Raw genomic sequence first — 7275 nt, 5'->3', positions numbered from 1 at the left:
TTCCAACAACACAAGAGTAGACTTTACACATGGACATCACCAGATGGTCAACACCAAAATCAGACTGATTATATTCTTTGCAGCCAAAGATGGAGAAGCTCTATACAGTCAGCAAAAACAAGACTGGGAGCTGACTGTGGCTCAGATCATGAACTCCTTATTGCCAAATTCAGAATTAAATTGAAGAAAGTAGGGAAAACCACTAGACCATTCAGGTACGACCTAAACCAAGCAAAAATCTTAAAAGTTATTATAATTATATGACATATGTTCAAGAAAGTAGAGATACAGAAAAAACTTCTGGAGATGAAAAATATATCTGAGATTTCAAAAAAAATAGTAAATGGGATAAACAGAGAACTTACACCGTGGCCCAATGGTTAGGATTCTGTGCTTCACTGCAAGAGGCAGGGGTGGGGGAATGAAGATCCCACATACTACACAGTGTGACCAAAAAAAAAAAAGCTGAACAGTAGATTAGACACCACAGAAGAAAAGGTCAATGAATTGAAGATATAACAATAAAAAGTATCCAAAATGAAACAACAACAAAAACAGAGGGAAAAAAATGAACAAATATATGGATGTTAATTAGCAGGAGCACACTGAAAGATGACTAAGCATTTTTAAACAGTTTGTAAACCGTCAAGAATGAGATTTTAAACCTTTTGCTTTTATATTTTCTCAATTACAAACTACTTTTAACATAAACTGCAATGCTATAAATACATTTAAAATAAATTTTATAAATTTATAAGGAAATACTTTTAATATTAGAATTTAAATAACTTTAAAACACTTTATTTTTATATACTATTTATTTTAATTAATTTTCTTTTTTTTTTTTTGCCATGAGGATTGTGGACTCTTAGTTTCCCAACCAGGGATTGAACCCCCAGAGAACTCTCAGTTTTACTTTATTTTTAATTGTGGTAAAACACACATAGAATAAAATTTACTATCTTAACCATTTTTTAAGTATACAGTTCAGTAGTGTAAAGTGCATTCACAGTTATGCAATCAATCTCTTGAATTCTTTTCATCTTGCAAAACTAAAATTCCATACCCATTAAACAATTCCCAGTCCACCCTCCCCCAGCCTCTGGCAACCACTGTATAAGGAAAGAACAAATCTGGACCATACTGGACCTGTTTCTTTTACTTTAACCTTTGTATTCTACTGCTGCTGCTGCTGCTAAGTCGCTTCAGTCGTGTCCGACTCTGTGCGACCCCATAGACGGCAGCCCACCAGGCTCCCCCATCCCTGGGATTCTCCAGGCAAGAACACTGGAGTGGGTTGCCATTTCCTTCTCCAATGCATGAAAGTGAAAAGTGAAAGTGAAGTCGCTCAGTCGTGTCCGACTCTTCTCGACCCCATGGACTATAGCCTATCAGGCTCCTCCGTCCATGGGATTTTCCAGGCAAGAGTACTGGAGTGGGGTGCCATCGCCTTCTCCTTTTGTATTCTACTACTTTTGCTATAAGTTAAAAATGTCATGGGAATTCCCTGGCTGTCCAGTGATTAGGACTCTGCTTTCATTGCTGAGGGCACAGGTTCAATCCCTGGTCAGGAAACTAAGATCCCATAAACTGTGCCATGTGGCAAATAAACAATGTTACCTATATCCTGAAATAGACACAATATTTCATCCTCTAGGCTCTGACTTTTAAAGATTTAAATCTTTTCTATTCATATAGAGATAAAAAGTTTCAGAACAAAATATACAAATAGCTCATACAGCTCAATGACAAAAAACAAACTAACCCAACTGGGCCTGCAGGGCCCATAAGAGTCTGCAGGGTCTTGAGCACCTCCCCTGCTGACAACCTGGGGTCTGGAAGTGGAGTGGGAGTCTGAGCTGCCTCTCAGGCTCCAGGTGACCCCTGGGGAGATTCGTCCCGCTGTGAGCCCAGGCTGGCAGCAAGGCAGCCCAGGCTGCCCAAGGCTGGCAGCCCTCACCCCAATCCACTGCCATTGCAATAGCAGCCCAACCCTTTGGGTCTGGAAACTGGGGCAAAAGGTGGGAGGTCCACACCTGTGGTCCCCAGTGGGGACTCTGATTCATGCTCCCTACTCAGGATGCAGTGCCCAGGCTTCCTCCTCCTTGCCCTCCTCACTCTGCTGGTGCTCACTTCAGAGGTGGCCAAAAAGAAAGACAAAGTAAAGATGGAAGGCCCAGGGAGCGAGTGCATGGAGTGGACCTGGAGGCCCTGCAACCTCAGCATCAAAGACTGTGGTGTCAGTTGCTGCCAGGGCACCTATAGGGCCCAGACTCTGTGCATCTGGTGCCAGGTGCCCATATGTACTGGAAGAAGGAAGGAGGAGTTTGAAGCCTACTGCAAGTACAAGTTTGAGACCTTGTGGGGGGATGTAATGGGGGCATGGACACTAGAGCCCGCCACCCTGAAGGAGGCACAGTACAATGCTGAGTGCCATTAGACCATCCATGTGACCAAGTCCTGCACTCCCAAGACCAAAGCCAAGGCCAAAGCCAAGAAAGTGAAGGGAAAGGGCTAGCAGCCAGGCTTGGATGCGAAAGAGCCCCTGGATTTACTGGGAGCCCCAGCCCACACCCTCCCTCCACAGGCCCAAGATGATACCCATCAGCACCTTTTGCCTCCTAGTAAGCTTTATCAATCATGCCCTGCTTCATCCCTTCACTCACTCACACCCACCCCAAGTGTCCAAAGTGGGGAAGGACAAGGGATTCTGGGCAGCTTGCACATCCCCCAAAGGGATCTGATTTCCCTGTACCGCTTCTCTTTCCTTAGTGATGCCATTACTAAGAATTAAATAAAGTAAGGGTCCTCCCCCCATCCCCAACCAATGAAAACTTTTCTCTTAATTAAAAAAAAACAACAACAAAGTGTTAGTTGCTCAGTCGTGTCCAACTCTTTGGGACCCCATGGACTGTAGCCTGCTAGGCTCCTCTGTCTAAGCAGAGGACCTAAATAGACGTTTCTCCAAAGAAGACATATAGATGGTCAATAGGCATTTGAGAAGATGCTCAACATCTCTATTAGAGAAATGCAAATCAAAACTACAATGAAGGAACTTCCCTGGTGGTTCAGTGGTTAAGAGTCTGCCTGCCAATGCAGGGGACATGGGTTGGATTCAATTCCTGGTCTAGGAATATTTCACATACACAGGGCAACTGAGCCTGAGTGCCACAACTCCTGAAGCCTGTGTGCTCTAGAGCCCATGCTCTGCAACAAGACAAGCCACCGAAAGGAGAAACCTGAACACCACAGTTAGAGAGTAGTCCCTGCTTGCTGCTTACTAGAGAAAGGCCACATACAGCAATGAAGACCCACTGCAGCCAAAAATACATTTTAAAAAATTAAAAAAAACAACAACTTACAATGAGGTACCACACCACACCAGTCAGAATGGCCATCATTAAAAAGGCTACAAATAACAAATGCTGGAGAGAGTATGGCAGAAAGGGAACCCTCCTACACTGTTGGTGGGAATGTAAATTGGTGCAGCCACTATGGAAAGCAGTATGGAGGTGAGTTTGAGCAAAATCCGGAAGATAGTGAAGGACAGGGAAGCCTTCATAGTGCAGCCACTATGGAAAGCAGGATGGACAAGAGTTTGAGCCAAATCTGGGAGACAGTTAAGGACAGGAAGCCTAGCGTGCTGCAGTCCACTGGGGTCACAAAGACACGACTTAGTGACGGAACAACGACAACACTGGAGGTTCCTTAAAAAATTAAAAGTAGAGTTGCCATACAATCCAGCAATCCCACTCCTGAGCATATATCCAGAGAAAATTCTAATTTGAAAAGACGCATGCACCCCAATGTTCAAAGTTGCATTATTTGCGCTAGCCAAGACGTGGTGTGTTGACTCATGGACTACAGCCCACCAGGCTCCTTTGTCCATGGAATTCTCCAGGCAAGAATATTGGAGTGGGTTGCCATTCCCTCTCAAAGGGATCTTCCTGACCCAGGGATTGAACCTGGGTCTCCTGCATTGCAGGCAGATTCTTTACCATCTGAGCCACCAGGAAGGTCCAAGCTTCTGAAGCCCGAGACATGGAAGCAGGCTAAATGCCCATCAACAGATGAATGGATAAAGAAAACGTAGTGTATATATGGAATACTGCTCAGCATCCCCTCAAAATGAAATAGTGCCATTAGCAGTAACATGGATGGACCTAGAGATTATCATACTAAGTGACGTAAGTCAGAAAGAGAAAAACAAGGGAATTCCCAGGTGATCCAGTGGTTAGGACCCAGCACTTTCAATGCCAAGGGCCTGAATTCAATCTCTGGTCAGGGAACTAAGATCCCACATGGTGTGGCCAAATATTAAAAATAAAAAAATTGAGACTTCCCTGGTAGTCCAGTGGTAATGAATCTGCCTGCCAATGAAGGGAACCATGGGTTCAATCCCTGGTCTGGGAAGATTCCACAAGCCATGCGGCATCTAAGCCTACTGCCACAACTACTGAGCCTGAGTTCTAGAGCCAACAAGCCGCAACTACTGACAAAACATAGAGACAGAAGGTAGCATAAACTGTGTTACTGTCTAAGCTTGTACTGCTTGCCACACCCCAGGTCAATAAATCAAGAGACAAGTTGTTGGGGCAAGGAATAGTGACTTTATTCAGAAAGCCAGCAGACTGAAAAGATAGTGGGCTACTGTCCCAAAGACCCACTTTCTCCAAGTTGTAATTCAAGCTTCTTCTGAAAGACAGGGGGTGTGGTTGGTCACTGCAAACTTCTTGGTGGCAGAATCCTTTGTTCTTGCAACTGTCCACATAGGTCTGGTTACAGTTTTCCTATAAACCTCTGACAAGGCAAATGTTATTTTGTTTATCCATTCATCCCTTGATGAACATTAGGGTTTTCAATATCTTTTGGCTATTGTGAATAATGCTGTCATGAACTTGGATATATAAAAACATCTCTTTCAGATGCTGCTTTCAATTTTTTTAGTTTTATACCCAGAAGTGGAATTGTTGGATCATAATATATGATAACTCTATTTATGGTTGTTTTTTTTTTTTGAGTAGTCCCCAGCTATTTTCCAAAGAGACCAAACCATTTAACTTTCCCACCAACAGTGTATCAGATCAGATCAGTCACTCAGTCGTGTCCGACTCTTTGCGACCCCATGAATTGCAGCACGCCAGGCCTCCCTGTCCATCACCAACTCCCAGAGTTCACTGAGACTGATGTCCATCGAGTCAGTGATGCCATCCAGCTATCTCATCCTCTGTCGTCCCCTTCTCCTCTTGCCCCCAATCCCTCCCAGCATCAGAGTCTTTTCCAATGAGTCAACTCTTCCCATGAGGTAGCCAAAGTACTGGAGTTTCAGCTTTAGCATCATTCCTTCCAAAGAAATCCCAGGGCTGATCTCCTTCAGAATGGACTGGTTGGATCTCCTTGCAGTCCAAGGGACTCTCAAGAGTCTTCTCCAACACCACACTTCAAAAGTATCAATTCTTTGTCGCTCAGCCTTCTTCACAGTCCAACTCTCACATCCAGATATGACCACAGGAAAAACCATAGCCTTGACTAGACAAACCTTTGTTGGCAAAGTAATGTCTCTGCTTTTGAATATGCTATCTAGGTTGGTCATAACTTTCCTTCCAAGGAGTAAGCGTCTTTTAATTTCATGGCTGCAGTCACCATCTGCAGTGATTCCAACAGTGTATAAAATTTCCAATTTCCATATATCCTTGCCAACACTTGTTATTTTCTGGTTTGGTTTTTTTTTCCGCCCCCCAGGAATTGAACCCAGGCTATAGCAGTGAAAGTGTGGAATCCTAACTACTAGACCACCAGAGAACTCCCCTTGTTTTTCTTTTTTTATAGTAGCCATTCTAGTGGGTGTTAGGTGGTACTTCATTCTGGCTTTGATTTGCATTTCCCAAAAGATTACTGATGCTCAGTATCTTTTAATGTACTTATTGATTATTTGGATATCTTCTTTGGAGAAATGTCTATTCAAAGTCCTTTGCTCACTTTTAAATTGGGTTGTTAATATTAAAACACATTTATCTGGCTATTTAATCTATGAGGTTACAACAATCTTGAGAAAATCAAAATTTAAAAATTGACGGTAAAAAGAATATTTATCTTGAGACATCATATAAATTTTACAATTACCCTGTATGTAACAATTTCTTCATATTAAAAAGTAAAATAATAATAGTGGTTATGGTGCTCATCTTATCCTTTTCTCTATCTTTAATTGGATGTTACTCTTGGCCTTGAGACAACACATGTCTTACAATTTTTAAAATCAAATATATGCAAAGGATATATCTCAATGTAAGAATTTCTATATTATTTACATAATGTTAAGAATTTTTGTCAGAATGGATATTAAATCTTATTAAATGTGTTTCCAGTAATATTTGGAGACTGACATGACTTTTCTCCTTCAGCACATTGTAATGAATTATTCTAAAAGCTTTTCTAATGCTGAGTCATTGTTGCATTTCCAGTACAAAACACTTGATCATGGTGATTATTCATTTTTCTAATGTGATACCAGATTCTATTTGATGATGTGAGTTTTCACTCCCACCAGCATTATATTTAGTATAAGTTCACTAGAGTCCTGAGAATGGGCTCATGGTAAAATATTTTCTCCCTGGGTTTTTACCAGTCTCATCTTGTGCCACTAAGCCTTGAATGGTGTTTCCAATTGTCCTCCTTCCAGAGGGGGCAGGGGATGGGGAGGATTTTGCAGCTCCTTAACTGAAAAGAAGGTCTGTGTGTGAGCATCTTTCACATTCATACATTGTCCTCTATTATCTTTTTATTTAAGTTGGGAGTGTGGAAGGTGGTGGGTGGGAAAAGGAGGGATGGGAAGGCTTCACTGTTTTGAAATGAGAGTTTCCTTTTACTTTCTTCTTTTTTTTTTTTTCTCATGATGTCTTAGACTCTACTATTACCTTCATCTGGAATTTGTTTTTTTCTTTTATTTATTATGATGCCAATGACAGAAAACATTCACATGTATGACATAATGCCTTGAATATGCCCAAAGTTCAATGAGGTCCCAGGAAATTGGTTGGGAACTAAAAAAAATAGTTTTGGATTTTGATTGCTAGAATTTTGTTAAGGATTTTTGCGTCTATGTTCATCAGTGATATTGGCCTGTAGTTTTTTTTGTGGGATCTTTGTCAGGTTTTGGTATTAGGGTGATGGTGGCCTCATAGAATGAGTTTGGAAGTTTACCTTCCTCTGCAATTTTTTGGAAGAATTTGAGCAGGATAGGTGTTAGCTCTTCTCTAAATTTTTGGTAGAATT

General features: G+C 41.8%; 1 pseudogene; it reads left to right on the top strand.

Moving 5' to 3' along the window:
- The first annotated feature begins 2080 nt into the window (after positions 1 to 2080).
- On the top strand, positions 2081 to 2440 carry LOC105001690 (annotated as a pseudogene).
- Positions 2441 to 7275: the final 4835 nt, after the last annotated feature.

Source organism: Bison bison, unplaced genomic scaffold (assembly GCF_000754665.1).
Source record: "Bison bison bison isolate TAMUID 2011002044 unplaced genomic scaffold, Bison_UMD1.0 scf7180017864383, whole genome shotgun sequence".
NCBI lineage: Eukaryota > Metazoa > Chordata > Mammalia > Artiodactyla > Bovidae > Bison > Bison bison.
The sequence above is the reverse complement of the archived record's forward strand: the minus strand, read 5'-3'. Positions and strand labels throughout refer to the sequence as shown.